We start from the raw sequence: 22,427 nt of genomic DNA on the forward strand, positions 1-22,427 counted from the left end.
GTAGGGTCAAAGTCTCCTGGGTCTTGTTCGTTGAGAAAATCACGTTCCCGAAGGTTTCATTCCGTTTGGACTCCATTTGATATTCCTTTTCTTCGAAACCCTAAAATAGGCAAAAATAACAATTCTGGGCTGGGCCTCCGGTTAATAGGTTAGTAAAAAGTAATATTAAAGTGGATAATAAAGCCCAATAATGTCCAAAACAGTAGATAATATAGCACGGAGCAATCAAAAATTATAGATACGTTGGAGACGTATCAAGCATCCCCAAGCTTAATTCCTGCTCGTCCTCGAGTAGGTAAATGATAAAAACAGAATTTTTGATGCGGAGTGCTACTTGGCATAATTTTAATGTAATCCTTCTTAATTGTGGTATGAATATTCAGATTCGAAAGATTCAAGATAAAAGTTTAATATTGACATAAAAATAATAATACTTCAAGCATACTAACAAAGCAATCATGTCTTCTCAAAATAACATGGCCAAAGAAAGTTATCCCTACAAAATCATATAGTCTGGCTATGCTCTATGTTCATCACACAAAGTATTTAAATCATGCACAAACCCGATGACAAGCCAAGCAATTGTTCCATACTTTTGACATTCTCAAACTTTTTCAATCTTCACGCAATACATGAGCGTGAGCCATGGATATAACACTATAAGTGGAATAGAATGGTGGTTGTGGAGAAGACAAAAAGGGAGAAGATAGTCTCATATCAACCAGGCATATCAATGGGCTATGGAGATGACCATCAATAGATATCAATGTGAGTGAGTAGGGATTGCCATGCAACGGATGCACTTGAGCTATAAGTATATGAAAGCTCAACAAAAGAAACTAAGTGGGTGTGCATCCAACTTGCTTGCTCATGAAGACCTAGGGCATTTTGAGGAAGCCCGTCATTGGAATATACAAGCCAAGTTCTATAATGAAAAATTCCCACTAGTATATGAAAGTGATAACAGAGGAGACTCTCTATCATGAATATCATGGTGCTACTTTGAAGCACAAGTGTGGTAAAAGGATAGTAACATTGTCCCTTCTCTCTTTTTCTCTCATTTTTTTATTTGGGCCTTTTCTCTTTTTTATGGCCTCTTTTCTTTCTTTTTTTGTTCGGAGTCTCATCTCAACTTGTGGGGGAATCATAGTCTCCATCATCCTTTCCTCACTAGGACAATGCTCTAATATTGATGATCATCACACTTTTATTTTCTTACAACTCAACAATTACAACTCGATACTTAGAACAAAATATGACTCTATATGAATGCCTCCGGCGGTGTACCGGGATATGCAATGAATCAAGAGTGACATGTATGAAAGAATTTTGAATGGTGGCTTTGCCACAAATACGATGTCAACTACATGATCATGCTAAGCAATATGACAATGATGGAGTATGTCATAGTAAACGAAACGGTGGAAAGTTACTTATTTATAATGGCAATGGTGAAGTGGGGTAGAGGAAAACGAGAGGAAAATGGCAAATGATGTAATGCGGGAGATAAGCATTGTGATGGGTACTTGGTATATTGACTTTTGCATAGACTCCCCGGCAACGGCGCCAGAAATGGCTCGTTGTCGGGAGTCAAATCTTGACTTGTGCGAACCTCCCCGGCAACGGCACCAGAAATCCTTCTTGCTACCTCTTGAGAACTGCGTTGGTTTTCCCCGAAGAGGAAGGGATGATGCAGCAAAGTAGTGTAAGTATTTCCCTCAGTTTTTCAGAACCAAGGTATCAATCTAGTAGGAGGCTACGCGTGAGTCCCTCGTACCTGCACAAAACAAATAAATCCTCGCAACGAACACGATAAGGGGTTGTTAATCCCTACACGGCCACTTACGAGAGTGAGATCTGATAGATATGAGAAGATAATATTTTTGGTATTTTTATGATAAAGATGCAAAGTAAAATAAAAGCAAAGTAAAAAAGCAAAGCAAATTACTAAGTATTGGAAGATTAATATGATGAAGATAGACCCGGGGGCCATAGGTTTCACTAATGGCTTCTCTCAAGAGCATAGGTATTCTTCGGTGGGTGAACGAATTACTGTTGAGCAATTGACAGAATTGAGCATAGTTATGAGAATATCTAGGTATGATCATGTATATAGGAATCACGTCCGAGACAAGTAGACCGACTCCTGCCTGCATCTACTACTATTACTCCACTCATCGACCGCTATCCAGCATGCATCTAGAGTATTAAGTTCATGAAAACAGAGTAACGCCTTAAGCAAGATGACATGATGTAGAGGGATAAACTCATGCAATATGATGAAAACCCCATCTTGTTATCCTCGATGGCAACAATACAATACGTGCCTTGCTGCCCCTACTGTCACATGGAAAGGACACAGCAAGATTGAACCCAAAGCTAAGCACTTCTCCCATTGCAAGAAAGATCAATCTAGTAGGCCAAACCAAACTGATAATTCGAAGAGACTTGCAAAGATAACCAATCATACATAAAAGAATTCGGAGAAGATTCAAATATTGTTCATAGATAGACTTGATCATATACGCACAATTCATCGGTCTCAACAAACACACGCAAAAAGAAGATTACGTCGAATAGATCTCCACAAGAGAGGGGGAGAACATTGTATTGAGATCCAAAAAGAGAGAAGAAGCCATCTAGCTAATAACTATGGACCCGTAGGTCAGAGGGGCTATGGTGATGATGTAGAAGCCCTCCGTGATTGATGCCCCCTCTGGCGGAGCTCCGGGACAGGCCCCAAGATGGGATCTCGTGGATACAGAAAGTTGCGGCGGTGGAATTAGGGTTTTGGCTCCGTATCTGATCGTTTGGGGGTACGTAGGTATATATAGGAGGAAGGAGTATGTCGGTGGAGCAACAAGGGGGCCACGAGGGTGGAGGGCGCGCCTAGGGGGGTAGGCGCGCCCCCTACCTCGTGGCCTCCTCTTTTGTTTCTTGACGTAGGGTCCAAGTCTCCTGGGTCTCGTTCGTTGAGAAAATCACGTTCCCGAAGGTTTCATTCCGTTTGGACTCCGTTTGATATTCCTTTTCTACGAAACCCTAAAATAGGCAAAAAAAACAGCAATTCTGGGCTGGGCCTCCGGTTAATAGGTTAGTCCAAAAATAATATAAAAGTGAATATTAAAGCCCAATAATATCCAAAACAGTAGATAATATAGCATGGAGCAATAAAAAATTATAGATACGTTGGAGCCGTATCAGAGATGAATCTGGTGGAACTCGGACTGGTGGCGGCGGTCAATCTGGTGGAACTCGGACAGGTGGTGAATCGATGATGGAGGTGGACTCGGATTATTGTGATGGCAGTGGATATGTGGCAGCGATCACGATGATGGTGATATGGCAGCGGTGATGATGATGATGGTATATGGCAGCGGTGATGATGATGATGGGGCGATGGCGTGACAACTTGTGAATAGAACTCGAATCTCTAAAGGACTAGACACTAAGACCAGCAACTAGACACGATGATGCAACCGCAAATTCAACAATGCAAAACCCTGAAAAGATTATGCAAAGGCTCAGACTGGTTCGGATATGATGAAGTAACCCTAATTCTTTTTGGCTTTTTCGTGGAATTTAGGTATGAAGAATAGACTCGATCTAAACTATGAAAAACTGTAAATCTCACCGAGCAACCTACAAATCTGATACCACTTGATAGAGGCAAAGGTGTCACATCTTTCGATGAGATGGTGGCTATCATTTTGGAGGAAGTCGACTTTGATGATCCTACTACAAACGTGCGAGGACGTCGTGCCTTAGCAATCGCTAAACCAACTCCGAGAGGTTATTGACCACGCCGGAGCACGATCAAGCTGACCACAAAGGTCTATTTCCTGCAGGCAAGCAAAGAACAAGCAAGAAACTAAGATTGCAATCTGGATATTGCGAATATAAGAGGAAAGCTTTATTGATCAAAGGTGGGGTTCTGTGACGCCTTTGTCCGGTCGTTGAACACAAACGAAGTACGCGAAGTTGCAGCTATGGCGAACTTTAATCTAAACAAAACCCAAAGTCTAAACGACGCCCTAAGGGTTGTATATATGGAGGAACAGGGGGGATTTCGTGACCCTTGGAGGAGGGGTCCGAAACCAACCTAATTCTTGTTTCCCCACACATACGGACTCTAAAAACAGCCTATACTTAAGTATTTCAAAATACATGGGCCTGGCCCAATAATAAGGTGACGCAACACCTAGAATAGCCTCTGGACGAAATTTATGAAGTGGCATCTTGTATACTTCGTCCAAGGCTTCATGCACTCCTTATGGTGGCTTCAAAGTCCTGAAATCATCACTTGTAACTCCGTTCTTGATCCCCTTGCACATGCCATCATCACCATGCTTGAACTTGCTCCAAGGTTCATCTTTCTTGTCCAAACTAGGCCCTTCATTTGTAAGCAAAACAAATGTATCCAATTTAGGCAACATCATATTCTCATGAACATTAGAATCGTTACCAAGAAACGAAAGTACCTGATTATTCAATTGGTGTGCGCGAGCTCTAGTGATTGGTCCAGTATGTATAGCAGCAGTGGCTGTGGATGTAACAATGGTATTGATGTCCTCATCAGTAGTTGAAGTTTCTTGAAGAGGTCATGGTTGTAGTAGTGACGTGGAACATCCTACTATCATCCCCATGTACACTACGACGAGACCTCGACCACGAGCAAGCACCATTGGACACAAGGTGAACTCGTTCCTAAGTTCTTTCCCTTTCCATTCTTCCGAGGCATGGTTGCTACCTAATGCAAAGACACTACATGTGCTCAGGAACCAAGGATGCAAGGGGAAAGAACGGACAGCGTCAAGACATGTGCAATGTTTCTTCCAATCCCGGAACTTCCGGCCACAGCCCGGAACCTCCGCCCCCCGGACCTTCCGGCCAGCCCAGAACCTCCGGCCCTGCTACACCGACGTCGTCCCGAACAGTGCCAACTGTTTGGACAGCCAGGACCCTGCGTGTACCTTCGCCCGGAACCTCCAGCGCCGGACCTTCTGGCCATCCCTGAAACTTCTGGCCTGTCTGCGCACAGAGACTCGGGCCATGGCCCATGTACCCTTTCACCCTCACTTACCCCTTCGTGGCTACTACTATATATACTCCTCCACCTCCACCATTTTAGGGTTAGCATTGGTTTAGCTCATTTTAGAGACAGAGCATTGCTCATCCACATCGGATCTACTCCACGAGAGAGACCGTGGCCTCTACGGAGAAGATCCCTTTGGATTCAAGACCTCCTTGCGGAGAAGAACATCAAGACCTCCTCACGGAGAAGACCGGCTACCTTTGTATCGTCCGTTGTTGACTTTGGATCTTGTATCTCCTATTGTGTTTCGAGGATCTAGCACTTGTGTGATCATTCTTGTTGGTTCGAGTGTTCTCTTGTGCTCCCCTCGTGATTTTCCCCTCGTTTCCCTCCTTGTGTTCTTCATGTTCATCGTGGGATCCGCTCCTTTCATGAAATATCAGCCGATTAGGGTTCCTACCCTACATCATCTTGGTATCATGAGCCACGTTGATCACGATTTCGGAGCCTCCCCTCTTTGTTTTCTATCCTTCTTTTGCTTGATTTCGTCCAAAATTCGAAAATCCCCACCAAAAATAGCCCCCAATTTTTTTTGTGATTTGTTTGTTTGAGGAAGTTTTGTTAGATTTGATCCGTGGATTTGCTTGGTTTCAAGTGGATCTAGCATCTCCCCAAGTTTCCCCATCTTTCATCCACGAAATCTCATCGATTTTGACCTTGGAAATCGAGCTTTTCCGCCCCCGTTCTCATATCTAGAATTTAGGGTTCGTCCCAGAAGAAATTCCAGGACCCCAGGAACTTCTGTCCCCCGGAACTTCCGTCCTAGACCCGGAACTTCCGGGCTAACCAGAAAATTTACCTCAAAAATTCCCAAACTCCCCGCACTTTTTCTACGACCCCCGGAACTTCCGACCACCCCCGGAACTTCCGAAGCCCGGAACATTCGGCCCTACGCCCGGAACTTCCGGCCTACCCCGAAACATTACACAGAATTTCAACATCAGCCTTCTTCACCGTTTTCATCACAACTTTTTGCTCCGAACTCCGATTTGAGTGTTCTTTGGCTCGTTTTGAAGCTATAGATGTGCCCGAGGAGCTCACCTTAGTTTCTCCACCTTTTGACACCATCAAATTTTTAAAATTTTGGCATCTTTGCCAAGGCCTTCCACCATATCATCCGCTACACCACCACCGACTTCCGCAACCTAACCAATTTTGTTCGCCATTGCATATGTAGTTGCTTGAGTAGTGATTCAAGTCTCCTAAGGTGTTTCGGCTACTTAGGGATGGTTGCTTCCTCATCAACCACCACCACCACTTCCACATAGGCTTACCCACCATACACTTCCGCCAACCCAACTTAACACAATTTTGTTTGTGTTGTGAGTTGTGTCTCTTAAGGTGTTTCGGCTACTTAGGGGCCATGCTTCCAACTCCGACACCGTGTATAGTCCACCATCTTACCCTCCATTTCCGCATTACCTCCTCGCAAAACCCATCATTGCATTTCCGCAATTCCACTGAGCTTCTGCCACCACCACCGCATTCCCGCTACCACCATTTGACATTTCACATTTGAGATTTTGAGTTCACGGTTTTTCCGTTTCCTAAGGTGTTTCGGCTACTTAGGGACGAGTCTCCATCATTTTGGTATCTCCATCAAGATCACCGCCACTCATCATCGCCACGGACGGTAACCTCCATATCATATCGGTATCGTGGTATCCCTCCATTGTATATTCCCTTGCCATTGCATTGATAACCCCTAGCCCATTTTGCGTCACTTGCCTATCGAGACTAGCCATTTGAGTATTGCCGGAAATATTACTTGTGCACATTAGTGATCTACACCATACATTTCATACATACCATACCATATCATATTGGTATCATATCATCCCTTGTGCCTCAAGTTTGTTCTCGCATATACGCAATAGCTATCTTGGTTTGTGCGTTGTGCAAAAGTGGCCATACATATCAAAAAAAGAATAATATTTTAAGCAAAGAAAAAGAGTGAGCACACAAGCAAGTGCCATAGCATCATACCACATTGCATAAGATTGGCATATCCGATCATCTTGGATCATACCACCGGAACATCATATACATAGCATACTTGGGATAGAAGTTGTTGCATTTTTGTCTCCTATAGGTTGTGCACAAGTGTCGTATCCGCCTATTGAGCAATCGTGCTAGCGTCTCTCTAGAGTTGTGCAACAAGAGCATTTTCCGTGGATTCCACATTTTGAGCTCATTCCTTGGTTGCACGAACCCATTTATCTATCCGTGTGTGTGTTTCCGTGTGCCGCATATTGCTATTGGTCTACTTGTTTCACTTGCGAAATTGTGAATCTCTTTCAACATTATTGACTCTTGCTAACATTTTGCACGAATTTTTTGTGCCACTATCCTCACCGATCTCCACCACAAGCTTTATTTGTGTAGGTGTGAGAAACCGACAAGAATTGGTACCAATTGTGCTATTTCCTTGTCCACATTGGAGTGATCATTGATCCACTTTCAACTTCGGTCAAGGTACATTTGGTATTCGTTCTTATCTTTCTACCACTCACATTTTTCTCATGGAGTGATGGATAGGCAAGGCATTTCATCTCCGATCTTCGACAACAACGACGGCGTGAACAACTACATCACCAAATAGTCAATCTTTGATCTACAATGACAAATGCAAGGCACACAATCAAGATTGCGAGAGCGCATCGAGAACCTTTCCATCGACATTCGTCACTCCGAAGCAAGGAAAAGGGACTACATTGACAACAAGCTTTCCGCACAAAAGGAGGAGCAAGATTCAAGGATGGAGGAGATTCGGACCTTGTTGATCAACCATTCTTCTCCTTCATCATCCTCAAGGCGGCGATGTTCAAGTCACAATCCTTCGGAGCGCAAAATGATGCAAGCGCAAGTCATCCACATCCACATCTCCATGGAGACCACCATCACGTTCGTGATCCACCTCGTCATGAAGGGCAAGTCACCTCCAAGCAACATGTGCATGACGATGATGAACGACATCTACTACGAGCTCAAGTGCGACAATGACACCATCATCATGAAGATGCTCGCCAAGCGCAAATGCACAAGTCCCAACAAGCCCTACTTCATGCCAATTCCACGCTTCATGAGCAAAAGAGAAGACCGCGAGACGACCACAACCAAGACGGCACTACGGCTACTACCTGTACCATGTTGGCATCTTCGCCAAGTGCTATCAAGGCATCTTCGCCTTTGGACGTACGGCATCTTCGCCTACTTCCCACAAGTACGCCTACAACGACTTCATCAAGTCCAAGGCGACCACTGAGGGAGTCCCGGACTAAGGGGTCCTCGGGCGTCCGGCCTATTATCCTTTGGGCCGGACTGATGGGCTGTGAAGACATGAAGGCCGAAGACTGCATCGTGTCCGAATTGGACTCTACTTGGCATGGAAGGCAAGCTTGGCGATCGATCATTCCTTCTTATGTAACCGACTCCATGTAAACCCTAGATCCCCTCGGTGTCTATATAAACCGAAGGGGGTAGTCCGGAAAGGACACCACATATACTCATTACCATACCCACATAGTCTAGACTTCTAGGGTTTAGCCATCACGATCTCGTGGTAGATCCACTCTTGTAACACTCATATTCATCAATATCAATCAAGCAGGACATAGTGTTTTACCTCCATAGAGAGGGACCGAACCTGGGTAAACATTGTGTCCCCCGTCTCCTGTTACCATCGATCATAGATGCACAGTTCGGGACACCCTACCCGAGATCCGCCAGTTTTGACACCGACATTGGTGCTTTCATTGAGAGTTCCATTGTGTCGTCGATGAAAGGTTCGATGGCCCCGTCAATCATCAATCATGACGCTGCCTGAGGAGGAACCTTCCTCCCCGGACAGATCCTCGTATTCGGCGGCTTCGTACTGCGTGCCAACTCGCTTGGCCATCTGGAGCAGATCAACAACCACACCCCTGGCCACCAGGTTAGATTCGGAAGCTTGAACTACGCTGTGGATGTCCGTGGATTTGAGCCCGCAGCAATCGCTCCCCCTCATCCCGATGAACGTGACTTAAATCTGTCATCGGATCACATCCAGGAGATGGTTCCTGCGACTGCAATGACCTTAGAGCTGAAGCAGATCGAGCCATCCGAGGCCTCAGAGTCCGCGGCATTGGAGCCGCACATGGACTCGACGCCCTGCAATATTTGCTTTAAAGAAACTTCGGACTCATTTCCGGCTATAAGTTAAGGACTATGTACACCCGCGAACACCAAGCTAGATCGGTTATCTATCTTTGAGTTCAGCGCCGCCCATGTTTTCCAGCACTCGCCTTTGGGTGACATGCTAAAATCTTTAAAGAAATTGACCTTGGAAAAGGACTCACAATCAAACTATGTCCGATTCGAGCTACAGACGGATGATGAGGAATTTTGCCTCCCACCCGCCACCCACTTCATAGCCACCGTCGATGACTTAACCGACGTGCTCGACTATGGCTCCGAAGACATCGATGTCGGCGTTCTGGGAACGGGGGTCCCCAGACTTGCCTGCCTGCGGCCTGCGGCGTGGCTCAAAGGGGGGCCCAACACGGCCCATCTTCATCAACATAGACCCAAGACCCTCGCGAGGGGCCAAGCCTCGCGGGGCGGACGACACGGAGCTTCCTCAGGCACGGCCTCATTAGGCTGGCTCGCGAGGAGGCGGAGAGATCAAGGCGGGGTACCTCACGAGGTGCCCGTGATGCAAGCCATGACGACCAAAGGCGCCAGGCGGGCGCCAGCCCGCACAGTGTCCTCCTTTCCTCTTTGGTGCAAAGGGAGCAAGCGCAGCCGCGGAGTACTGAGGCATCAGGCAAAGGTTGTCATTTCGGTGCAACAAGACCAAGACCAGGAAGACTGCAAGATGGAGGTCATCGTGGAGCGCAAGACGGCGTTACCACCAGAGCTTTGTGCAGGCGAAGACTACTTTTGTCAGGATAGCTAGTACTAGCTGTCCCCCTTCTGATTAACCCGCCATTGTTGGCTCCCTTCCCGCTCGATATTTGGGAAGAGGACCAGGGCCTCTATAAATAGGACCAGCCACCCACAGGGTAGAAGAAAAAAAGGGGTAGAGGTGAAGGACGAAGAAGAAAAGATCGAAATCAGAGAGAGAGAAGGGTGACTGAACTCCTCCTAGCAGTTCGTCCCCCCCACCCACAGCCAAGAGCAGACCCTCACGAGGCTGTTCTTCCTTGTATTGTTCATCATCATCAGCCCAAGAGGCAATCCACCACACCACACACTGGAGTAGGGTATTACACCACAATGGTGGCCCGAACAAGTATAAACCCTGTGTCTCTTGTGTCGTTCTTCCCATAGCTTAGATCTTAGCGAGGCGGAGTGTCGCAGGTAGGTAGGAGGCGAAATCTCCGCGCGCACCCCAGTGTTCGAACCTCATGGGTCTGCCGGAACCCAAAATCCGACAATCAACGGTATGGACGACGATGCCGACAAGGAGCAAGGCCAAGACCTGCCATTTACTGGAGGTTGGACGGCCACCTCTTCATACGACGTGTACATGGATGATACACCTAAAGGATCTAGCGACGACAAAGAAGAGCCGGATGCGAACAAACCCTCCGAGACACAGTCTAAGCGCCGGCGGCCCAAACGCCGCCCCAAGCACCGCCGCTCAAAGGACGAAAAGACTAGCACCGGAGAAAATAGCACTCCGGGCGATGCCAAAAATAGTGAAGACCCCACCGGGGCCACATCCAAACAGGAACACGACAGCAGGCAAGACAACCCTGACGAACAGGCCATAGAAGATGACCCGGAGGATGATAGTTACCGTCCGCCCTCCGAGGAGGAGACAAGCCTCACTTCATCGTGCATGAGGATCCTCTTGAGCAAGAGTGCTTCAACCTTCAGCTCATAGCCACTGCAAGGATCCTAAAAAAGAAAAACACAAGAGCTTCAAGCTGAACAAGACCTGCTCGTCGACAGATGGACTGATGTCCTGACAGCCGAGGAATACAGCCTCAACTGCCCAGCCAAGAGCTACCTGAAACGAAGACTGCTACCTCAATTCGATGAGGAGGCGCCAGAGCATATATCTCCCTCGCGTAATGCGGATCGACCACCATGTGGTCGGGGCAGGGCGGCGGAACGGCCACCCCGCGGTCGAGATAAAGCGGCAACTCAGGCTGAACAGCAGACCACCCCACCACCCCATCAAAATAGGGACGGAAGAGTACGGAGTCATACGCACGACCTCCGACAAACCCTATATAGTAGAGCAGGACACACAAGATCGATCTACGGATCACGAGGACGTGCCTCGAGGCATGACGATGGCTACTTATTCGAACATAACAAACCTAACCATGCTCGAGCCGAATGCCGCAGATGGACTCCTTCAGAGCTCCGCCACGATGCGGCCCGATATAGAGACGCCGCACACCCTCTCTGCTTCACAGATGAAGTACTGGATCATGAATTCCCTGAGGGGTTCACGCCCGTCAATATCGAATCATACGATGGCATAACCGATCCTGCAGTATGGCTCGAGAATTTCATGCTCCACATCCATATGGCCCAAGGAGACGACCACCACGCCATTAAATACCTCCCACTAAAACTCAAAGGACCAGCTCGGCACTGGTTAAATAGCCTATCTGAGAACTCAATCAGCAGTTGGGAGAACTTGGAAGAGGCTTTCCTCGACAACTTCCAAGGAACTTATGTCCGGCCACCAGATGCCGATGACCTAAGACACATAGTTCAACAACCCGGAGAATCAGCCAGAAAATTCTAGACTAGGTTCCTAACCAAAATTCCGGACGCCGAGGCCCTAGCAGCCTTCAAACACAGCATCCGGGACGAATGGCTAGCATGCCATCTCGGACAAGAAAAGCCGAAGTCAATGGCAGCCCTTACGGCACTCATGACCCGCTTTTGCGCAGGCGAGGACAGCTGGCTGGCTCGTAGCAAAAACACAGCCAGCGAGGCAGGCCCTACAGAGGCCAAGAACAGCACCAGCAAGCTCCAGCGCAATAGACACAAACACAGAAGCAATGGCAACAACACCGAAGACACCACATTCAACGCCGGATTCAGTGGCTCCAAGTCCGGCCAACGGAAGAAACCGTACAAAAGAAACAACGAAGGACCTTCCATCCTGGACCGCATACTCGACCGTCTGTACCAAATTCACAGCACCCCGGATAAGCAAGCCAATCATACCAACAGGGATTGTTGGGTCTTCAAGTAGGCTGGCAAGTTAAATGCCGGAAACAAAGAAAAGGGATCACAAAGCGAGAACGAGGATGAAGAGCCCCGGCAGCCGAACACCGGGGGACAGATGAAATCCCCCCAAGTCAAAACGGTGAACATGATATACGCCACGCACATCCCCAGAAAGGAGCACAAACGAGCACTCAGGGACGTCTACGCGGTAGAGCCAGTCGCCCCAAAGTTCAATCCATGGTCATCATTTCCGATCACCTTCGATCGACGAGATCATCCGACTAGTATCCGCCATGGCAGTTCGGCCGCACTAGTCCTGGACCCAATCATCAACGGATTCCACCTAACACGAGTCCTGATGGATGGCGGAAGCAGCCTCAACCTGCTGTATCAGGATACAGTACAGAAGATGGGCATTAATCCCTCACAAATCAAACCAACAAAGACTACCTTTAAAGGAGTCATACCAGGTGTAGAGGCCCGTTGTACGGGCTCAATCAAGCTGGAGGTGGTCTTCGGTTCTCCGGACAACTTCCGAAGCAAAGAGTTAAGCTTCGATATCGTCCCCTTCCGCAGCGGCTACCACGCACTGCTCGGACGAACCACGTTTGCTAGATTTAACACAGTGCCACACTATGCTTATCTCAAGCTCAGGATGCTCGGTCCACGCGGCGTCATAACAGTCAATGGCAATACGGAACGCTCCCTCCTAACAGAGGAGCAGACCGCTACCCTAGCAGCTGAAGCGCAGAGCGGCCTTCTCAAGCAGCATTATAACCCAGCTACCGAGCCCCTGGATACCATCAAGCGGGTCCGGACTACACTACAACATGAGAGTGTGTCTCGTCAAGAGTTTGACTAGCAATTTGGCCTCCGTCCCAGCCCCAATAAGGTAGTGGCATTCATACCACGCGTACACAATTACGCACTCAAAATTCCACGGACATCGACGGAGGCACGAGATAACCCGTGGTCTACAATCCGGCCAGACCGATCCTGGACACACGTACTTTTACTTCTCTGTCTTGTTTCAGGCACCTTTCTCCACGAGCCTGTTGTCAAGTCCTATAGAAGGACTGAAATACAATGGAGGCAAGCAACACAAGTGCGTAGGGTAACCTTTATACGTTCTTCTTGACGGTATTCATACTTATTTCTCAGGACCCGCACGCTTTGCCCTATTGATGTCGTCATGTTAAATGGCCGGATACTTCTCGCACCATCTATATAAGATATGCCTTGACGTATCCATCCAGTTATAATAAAATGGTTCATGGCCCAGTTCCTGTTGTTTTCGCTTCTTACTTCATTTTTATTTTCGATCTGCTTATTTGCTGCATCGACATTCTTTTACGTTTAATATTCGCCAGGGGCTACCTGTCGCCCCACAATACGGCAGCACAGTCCGAACACTTCTTATATATGTTTGGCACCCCGAATTTAGCATTATATGCATTGGCTCCGAATCATGTCTTTGGTCAATAGTTGGGTTTCCCGGCTCCTGTGCTTGCTACCCTATGTTCCGCTCCATTGGCTAGGGTAGCAAAGGGAGAACTACTGCGATTGTGCCCTAGCTTTAACCAGATGAGCACCCTAGTAGAGAAAGCCGAAAACTGACTGTCATGATGTGGCGAGAGCCGGTCAGCTACTCGAGGGTTACAAATCATTGGATATTTTTTCCGTGTTACGCGAGAGATCGGCATTTCCCGATCATATGCTAACAGTACTCTGGATTAAACCAGGGGCTGCGCCCATGCTTTATTATAAAACTCCTGTGGCTAAGTGAGGGCGTTAAAGCCATAAAGTCCGATTGCCTTGTTCGTTGCGCTAAACAACTCCTTCAAGGACCATGTAATTGGATCAAGATTGTTTAGATTCCATCCCGAACACCTCCGTACTATCTACGTGAGGGCAGAAGCCGATGACTGGCCAAACCTCAGATTACGCACAACATGGCCGCACAGGAGGAAACAATTCAAAGCATAATAAAATTACTTTACAAAAACTAGCTTTGTTCCCATAATACAAGACTAAGGCAAAATGAATACTTTTATTCAAATACAATGTCCTGCGAACATTGCGCCGCTACAAGTCGAGACCCTTCTACAACATCCTCAAAATATCGCTCGGGTGTGCGGTGCTCCTTGCCATCCGGCATGTCGCTGGTGACTTCAACAACATTCATCTTCGCCCACCAGATCTTGTAGCGAGCGAAGGCCATACGGGCACCTTCAATACAGATGGAGCACTTGATAATGTCCAGCCGAGGACAAGCATTCACCATCCACCTCATGAGTCCGAAGTAGCTACTCGGCATAGCTTCGGCTGGCCACAGCCAGATTATCACATCCTTAATGGCTAGTTCGGCCACCCTATGCAGCTCCACCAGCTGTTTCAGCTAATCGGTGAAGGACACGTGATGCTCTGGTGCCGCATACTTCGACTAGAAGAGCCTCTCTGAAGAACACCCTCCTTCGGCTCGATAGAACTCCACGGCGTCTGATACACTGCGTGGCAAATCCGCAAAAGCCCCTGGGGAACTCCAAACTCGGGTTTGTAAAAGGTACTGCTTCTCCGCATACTTGCTTTGCATCTTAAATGCCTTACCCGCTGTGATCTTCTTGGCCTCCTGGATCTCCTGGAGGGCGGCCTGGGCCTCATTCCGCGCGGTTTCTGCGCACTGACGAGCCTTGGTGAGTTCGGTCCCTTGAACCGACGCATCATGCTCCAAGGCCTCACATTCTTTCACCGCATCTTGGAGCTCCTGGTGAACTTCTTTGACCCGGGCATTTAGCTTCTTACGGGCGGCTTGCTGCTGGACAACCTGCTCCTCGGCCTCACCCAAGGCCTTCCTCAGGGCCTCGACTTCGGTCGCGGCTTCTGCACATATCACAATACCGCTGTCAATATACATCGTTTATCCCTTCCCGAACATATAGAAAGTCGTTCCTCACCTTGCTTCTCCTGGAGCCGAACCTTAACCTCGCCGAGCTCGCTCTCAGTCCGCTCCAGCCTCTGCTTCAGCTCGGAGACCTCGGCAGCATGCCAGGTTGCGGCCAATAGGGAAGCCTGCTTATCAATACATATTCAGTCAGCCTCTTATAATTAAGGATTGATCCCCTGTCCGGTCCACCTCGCCGAACACCGGACAACGTCTCAGGGGCTACAGACTATACGGGGTTTTTCTCTTTTCTTACCTCGAAACCTGTTAATAGCCTGCTACAGGCTTCATTCAGTCCGTTGTTCGCAGACTGAACCTTCTCGAATACCACACCCATAAGGATACGGTGCTCGTCCATGATGGAGGCACTTTGTAGCGCCCCCATTAGGTCATCTGGCGCTCCTGGATGGACAGGAGCCACCGCTGGAAGCGAAGCACCCCCCACCTTCAAAGGGGGCTGCTCGCCCGATTCCGGAGCCACTTGGGTCTCCGGAATCGTATTCGGCTGAGGGCCGAACTGGATATGGCCCTCTTCGCCAGTCTCCATGGGGATTGACTCCCCCATGTGTCCGGTAGTGGAGGTCCCGCCTTGTGGCGCCTCCCGGACAACGTCCTGGGTTACTCCCTTCAGAGCGGTCTTCCGGGATAACACTTCGGTGTCATCCCTGGCCCCGAGGGAGTAAGCAGGCAGTGGCGACATGCTCGCCATCTCCGACGGAGCCAACGAACCTGCAGATGAGGATCGCTGGATACGGTCACGGGCTGGACTGCAATAGTGTGGATTAACCATGTTATATTAATAAAAAGAAAGGGCTGGATGTGCGCATAAATAAGCCATGTCACTTACAAAGCGGCCCGGGGCCTGGTACGAGGGCGACACTCTGGACTACTGTCGACGTCCCATGCGGTGTTAACCGCTGGGGCGCCCTTACCCTTTTTGGGCGCTTGCGCCTCCAGATGTGTCGAGGCCACCATTTTCTGCTTCTTCCCCTCGAGAGGAGGGTTGTTTTCCTCCTCCTCCTCTTCCTCGTCATTGTCCTTAGGGACAGAGGAATGTGCCTCTTCGTCTTCGGACGCCGCATCCGAAGTGCCCTTGCGACAGGGGCCGTCTTGGCCCCCTTGGCTTTCTTCTGAGCCTTCTTCTCCGGCACCGTATATGGCGCCGGCACCAGCATCTTCCCTAGGCGCGTGATGACTGGTTCTTCGAGCAACGGAGCCGGACACTGGATCCGCTTCGCCCTCTCCACCCAGTCCTGAGGAAGCAATACTAAAGTCTCAGACAACATCCTCGAAACATTTAAGTTGGGAGTACATCAAAAGTAACAAACCTCGCTGGCGGGGCGGTTACAATTGTGACCATGGTCTGAGTTCATGGCCGGTGGCCTCCCTTCGTGAGAAGTATCGAAGAGGCTTTTCAGGGTCGGGTGCTTCTTCGAATTGAATTCCCATAAAGGGCGGCTGCGGCGCTGGCATGGAAGAATCTGGCGGATTAGCATCACCTGGATAACGTCGATGAGCTTGATGTCCTTGGTCACCATGCTTTGAACGCGCGTCTGCAACAGCTCGTCAGGTGCACACCAGTCCGAACTCTTCTCGACCCAGGAGGTGAGTCGCATGGGAGCGCTGGAGCGGAATTCAGCAGCCGCGGCCCAGGTGGTGCTGCGATGTTCTGTAATATAGAACCACTGCTTCTGCCATTCCTTTACTATCTCAACAGAGGTGCCTTTGGTCCATGAGACGTTGGATAGCTTTCTCACCATGGCCCCACCGCACTCCGCGTGCTATCCCTCCACCACATTTGGCTTCATGTTCAAGGCTTTGAGCCACAACCCGAAGTGGGGATGGACGCGGAGGAAGGCCTCGCACACGACGATGAACACCGAGATGTTGAGGAAGGAATTCAGGGACATATCATGGAAATATATCCCGTAGTAGTACATCAGCCCGAGGACGAAAGGGTGGAGTGGAAACCCTAGCCCGCAGAAGAAATGGGGGATGAATACCACCCTCTCTGTGGGCTCCGGTGTGGGGACAACTTGTCCCTCGGCTAGTAGACAATGGGTGACTTCCTTCACCAAATATCCGGCCGCCCGGAGCTTAGTAATGTCCTCCTCCTTGACGGAGGAGACCATCCACTTGCCCTGACCACCAGATCCGGACATGGTTGCTTGAGTGGAAAGGAGATGAGAGCTTGGGCGTTGGAGCATGAGATCGGAAAGGCGGAGACAGAGAGAGAGCGTGAGGAAAGGAAGAGGGAATCCTTATCCCCTTATAAAGGCAGCAAATAATAAACGCCTCCTCACTCGCCTTAGGATTCTCCTGTTCCCTAGGCCTGTATAATTGGCACGGTTGAGTTACCCATGCCCGCATTGATGAGAATCCCGCAATAAGGCGGCACGATCTCCGTTTCGACAAGACATGCCAATAGCAACCGCCTCTCGAAGCGTGGGATGGCAGAAGAAAAATGGATCGAAATTATAACCGGACAGACGTGATGTCGTGTTGGAAAAAAAAGGTGTCAACAGATTAGATTTGTGAAAATATTATATTCTCTCTGCGGTTGCGTATGGTGTACGTAACAGGTCCGGATATTATCATTGCATCCGAAGATCATCTTGGAATTCAGAGAAAAGGGGAACCCTCCTTGCAATTCGAAAGACAATCTGCACGCCGGACACCTCGTCATTGAAAGCTAGGTTCAGGGGCTACTGAGGGAGTCCTGGACTAAGGGGTCCTCGGGCATGTGGCCTATTATCCTTTGGGCCGGACTGATGGGCTGTGAAGACATGAAGGCCGAAGACTACACCGTGTCCGGATTGGACTCTACTTGGTGTGGAAGGCAAGCTTGGCGATCGAAGATTCCTTCTTATGTAACCGACTCCATGTAAACCCTAGATCCCCTTGGTTTCTATATAAACCGAAGGGGATAGTTCGGAAAGGACACCACATATACTCATTACCATACCCACATAGGCTAGACTTCTAGGGTTTAGCCATCACGATCTCGTGGTAGATCCACTCTTGTAACACTCATATTCATCAATATCAATGAAGCATGAGGGATGGATTTACCTCTATAGAGAGGGCCCGAACATGGGTAAACATTGTGTCCCCCGTCTCCTGTTACCATCAATCCTAGACGTACAGTTAGGGACCCCCTACCCGAGATCCGCTAGTTTTGACACCGACAACCACCTACAAGTGAGGGCGACATTTCCATCTTCGGAAGGCCCTCCAGGAAGATGGCCGAGCATGGGAAATTCCCTTCGGTCATGGAGACGAGCTATGAGGTGCCCCATCATATGGACCTCCTACAACAACAAGACAGCGATAAAGAAGGTCGAGCTAGGGCTATCCCCTTCGACAACGACGACGAGCATGAACCTCTTCAACAACATGAATACGGCGCCCATATTGAACTCATACTCCTAGTCAAGCTACGAGACCGCACATGAGACCTTATCTTTGGTCTTAGAGGAGAGTGATGATGTGGCATCTTCGGCCTTCATCCATGGCTACGACTACGACATAATTGAGCATGGAGACATTTGCACCTACATCTCTCCGACACCCACATATGACGAGATGCCCCAATTTCCATGTGAGGAGAGCCACCACCACATGAGTGACATGAGTGACTCCACCCTACATGACATTGAGAGCATTTCCTATGAGAGGATGAGTGTGGCCACCACTAGCCCCACACTTGAGCGCGTGCCACACATCCTATGTAAGGTTGAGATCCATTTGAATGACTCCACCAACCATATGAGTGAGAGCATCCAAGATGGGGTGAGTGAGCCACAACACTTAGTGAGTGAGGTAGTTGAGATGGCATGTGAGGCCGCTATGATTTCTAACGACTTAACCTCGACTGCGAGTGTGTTTTCTTCCTTGGTGCTAGGTCTCCTACATGACGACATGCCTATCCTCGACAAGTCCATACCTCAAATGGAGACAACTATGGCCATGGTGGAAGAAGATGCACCCCCACATGGTTCCATCAAGATGAAGATGACCACGACTTGGTCTTTGACACCTCACCTACAATACATGAGCGATGCTCCAAAGGTAACATAGGTGATGGTGGTTCTCTTGTTCCACTAGTGGACTATTTTATGAATGATTGCTTGCATGATGTTGGTACACCTATTCCCATGCTTCATGCTAGTGCGACTTCTTCATGTCATGACTTACCTATTTATGATAAATATTATGATGAGCATGTTGAGTTGCCTAGTTGTGATGCTATGCTCCATAGGATATAATGTGAAAATTCTATTGGTCACATCATGTTTGACAATCCATTGAACTTGTCATATGCTATGATTGAGATCTCCCATATCGCATCATTTCAATCTCAACATAGTAACTATGCATGCCCCATTAAAATAAATCCCATTTTCACTTATGGCATAGATGACGAGATGATGGTCATTGGCTTTTGTTTTTCATGTGATGATATTGCCATGATTCCTTTACATGATTTGCACAATTCATCTACTATGCCATGCCATGATCACATAGAACCAAATATGCTTTGTTTTGGATGTTGTCAATATTCTCCGTGAGATGTTTCCATTAATGATCATGAGGAGACCCCCATAGTTTCCTCATACACATTAGGAGATTTTGATGCATTCCATACTTTGCATGATTCTCATAATTGCTTACACCATATGCATTCCATGAATAACAATGCTCTAGATATTGCAAGTGATGCATTATATCGTTTGAGCCTCCATTATTCCATACATAACAACAAACCTATCATGATGGATGACATGTTTCTATATCATGCATCTCATTTATTCGAGCATTGGATACTTTGTGCTAACCAACACAAGCACGTGCGTGTCATGATGCATGATGTGTATGAGGGAGTCCTGGATTAGGGGGTCTCCGGACAGTCAGACTATATCCTTTGGCCGGACTGTTGGGCTATGAAGATATAAGATTGAAGACTTCGTCCCGTGTCCAGATGGGACTTTCCCTGGCGTGGAAGGCAAGCTAGGCAATACGGATGTGTAAATCTCCTCCCTTGTAAACGACTCTGTGTAACCCTAGCCCCCTCCGGTGTCTATATAAATCGGAGGGTTTAGTCCATAGGACGACATACAATCATACCATAGGCTAGCTTCTAGGGTTTAGCCTCTATGATCTTGTGGTAGATCAACTCTTGTAGTACTCATATCATCAAGAACAATCAAGCAGGACGTAGGGTATTACCTCCATCAAGAGGGCCCGAACCTGGGTAAACATCATGTCCCCTGCCTCCTGTTACCATCCGCCGGTTTTGACACCGACAGTGTACATCTAACACGCACACACAATTTTCCCTTTGTCTTTGTTTTGTGTAGGTACTCACATATACTCGTCAACCTCTCAATCCCAAGAGTTGACGAAACGAGCTCTTGAGAGCAAAGATGACTTGGGATCCCGTGAACTATCCTTTCCACCACTCTCCTCACGCAACGACTACGCGCATCTCTTTCACTTGGCTCTCACACGGTTATGGGCTATATACCACTTCTCGCTTCTTGCCCATTTTACCGTGTTCACTTTGCATGCTATGCTTGCTTCTATGCCTTTGCCATGCAATTGTGACCCCTTGCTTGCATCTACCCATGATTCACCATTATGCTACTCCTATGTGTATTTGCATGCTTGGTGGAGATCCTTGTTGCTATTGTCATGTTTATCATGTGCCTCATGCTATTGATGCTATTTTGCTCATATCCTCCTTTCATGCTTGTGCTATGTCATGTGAATTATTCATGCACACGATTTGCACCCATGACATGCTTGCCATGATTCCTTCTAGTATGTTGCATCTTCGCACTACTAGCTTGCTTGACTTGATCACCATGATTGCTTACCTTGTCGCGTCACCCATGTTCATCTCTTACTCGCTTTCTTGGGTTGATGGCATATATGCTCGTTCCTCTCACATGATATATCTTAGTCATTGTCTCTTGCCTCCAATTGTTTCATATATGCTTATTGATCTTGGAGACTTGGACACTTTACTTGTGATGCATGCTTTCTTGATTGCTCCTATTCTATTTGGTTGTTCTCGCATCATATGCCTCCATACTATGAAATGCTCCCTTGTCCTTTCTTATGATGAGCATGATGCATACACTTGTTGGGTATCTTACCACAAGAATGATTGGTTTTGCATTTCCGCTAACCTCATTTGTTTTTCGAAGTGTTTGTCATGTTCTTTCATTTTGAAGGATTCACAAGGTGGTACCACCATGAGACAACTTGTTCATGTGAAGTCATACAAGATGTCCAACACCAACATTTGCGAGAATGTCCTAAAGGTGAACTCCTTCCCTTTGAGACATCCTCAATTACGCATATTGGATGGTTCAGTCTTTCACTGTTGTCTCCTTCTTGTTGTCGACATGATACATCTCGTGAATGGAGGAGCAACATGGGAGATTGTCTCTATGGACCTTCAAGTTGAGGAGCACTCAGACTTATTGGATGCACCTTCGAACCTCCACTCATGCCACGACAACGAGCATTGGTACACCAACACCTCCACATTTGTTGATTGTGCTCACACATGTCATGCTCGATGGACATATCATACACATAACAAATTTGCATCTTATGCATGGATTGACTCACATTATGATTGCCTTGTTGCATCTTGTATCCCCATGTCATCCATGATATATGAGCTTGTACATTTTCTTAGCAAATTTGTTGTAATCTACCTTGATGGCATATTCATACATCATGATCATATTGCCCATCATCAATTGCATGATCACATACTCATTTTGAGCACCCATTGCCATATTCATGCTATTGATAAACAGTCTCACTATGACATCATTTTGCACCGTGGTTGCATTGATCACATTCACAATACATTTGTGTGCACAATGTATGCTTTTGATCCCATGAATGCTTTACATCTCATTCCATATCATCTTGCTAAGCTTCATGTGCTTTGTCACGAACAATCTTGCCTCACGGACTCATTCTTACTTGATGGACACCGTGTGTGCGATAACCATTGTATTTCCAAGTGTCGTTTGTGTTTGCTTTTATTGCATGTATACCACTCCGGCGACACCTTGGAGTACTTGGGTTGCACCATGTCTTCAACGACGTCCAACTACAAGTCTGTCCACGACAATCATTTCCATGGTGATGAGGATCACGATTCGAGGTCGCATCTTTCCCAAGGGA

The sequence above is a fragment of the Triticum dicoccoides genome, chromosome 1A (genome assembly GCF_002162155.2).
Source record: "Triticum dicoccoides isolate Atlit2015 ecotype Zavitan chromosome 1A, WEW_v2.0, whole genome shotgun sequence".
In the NCBI taxonomy this organism is placed as follows: Eukaryota; Viridiplantae; Streptophyta; class Magnoliopsida; order Poales; family Poaceae; genus Triticum; species Triticum dicoccoides.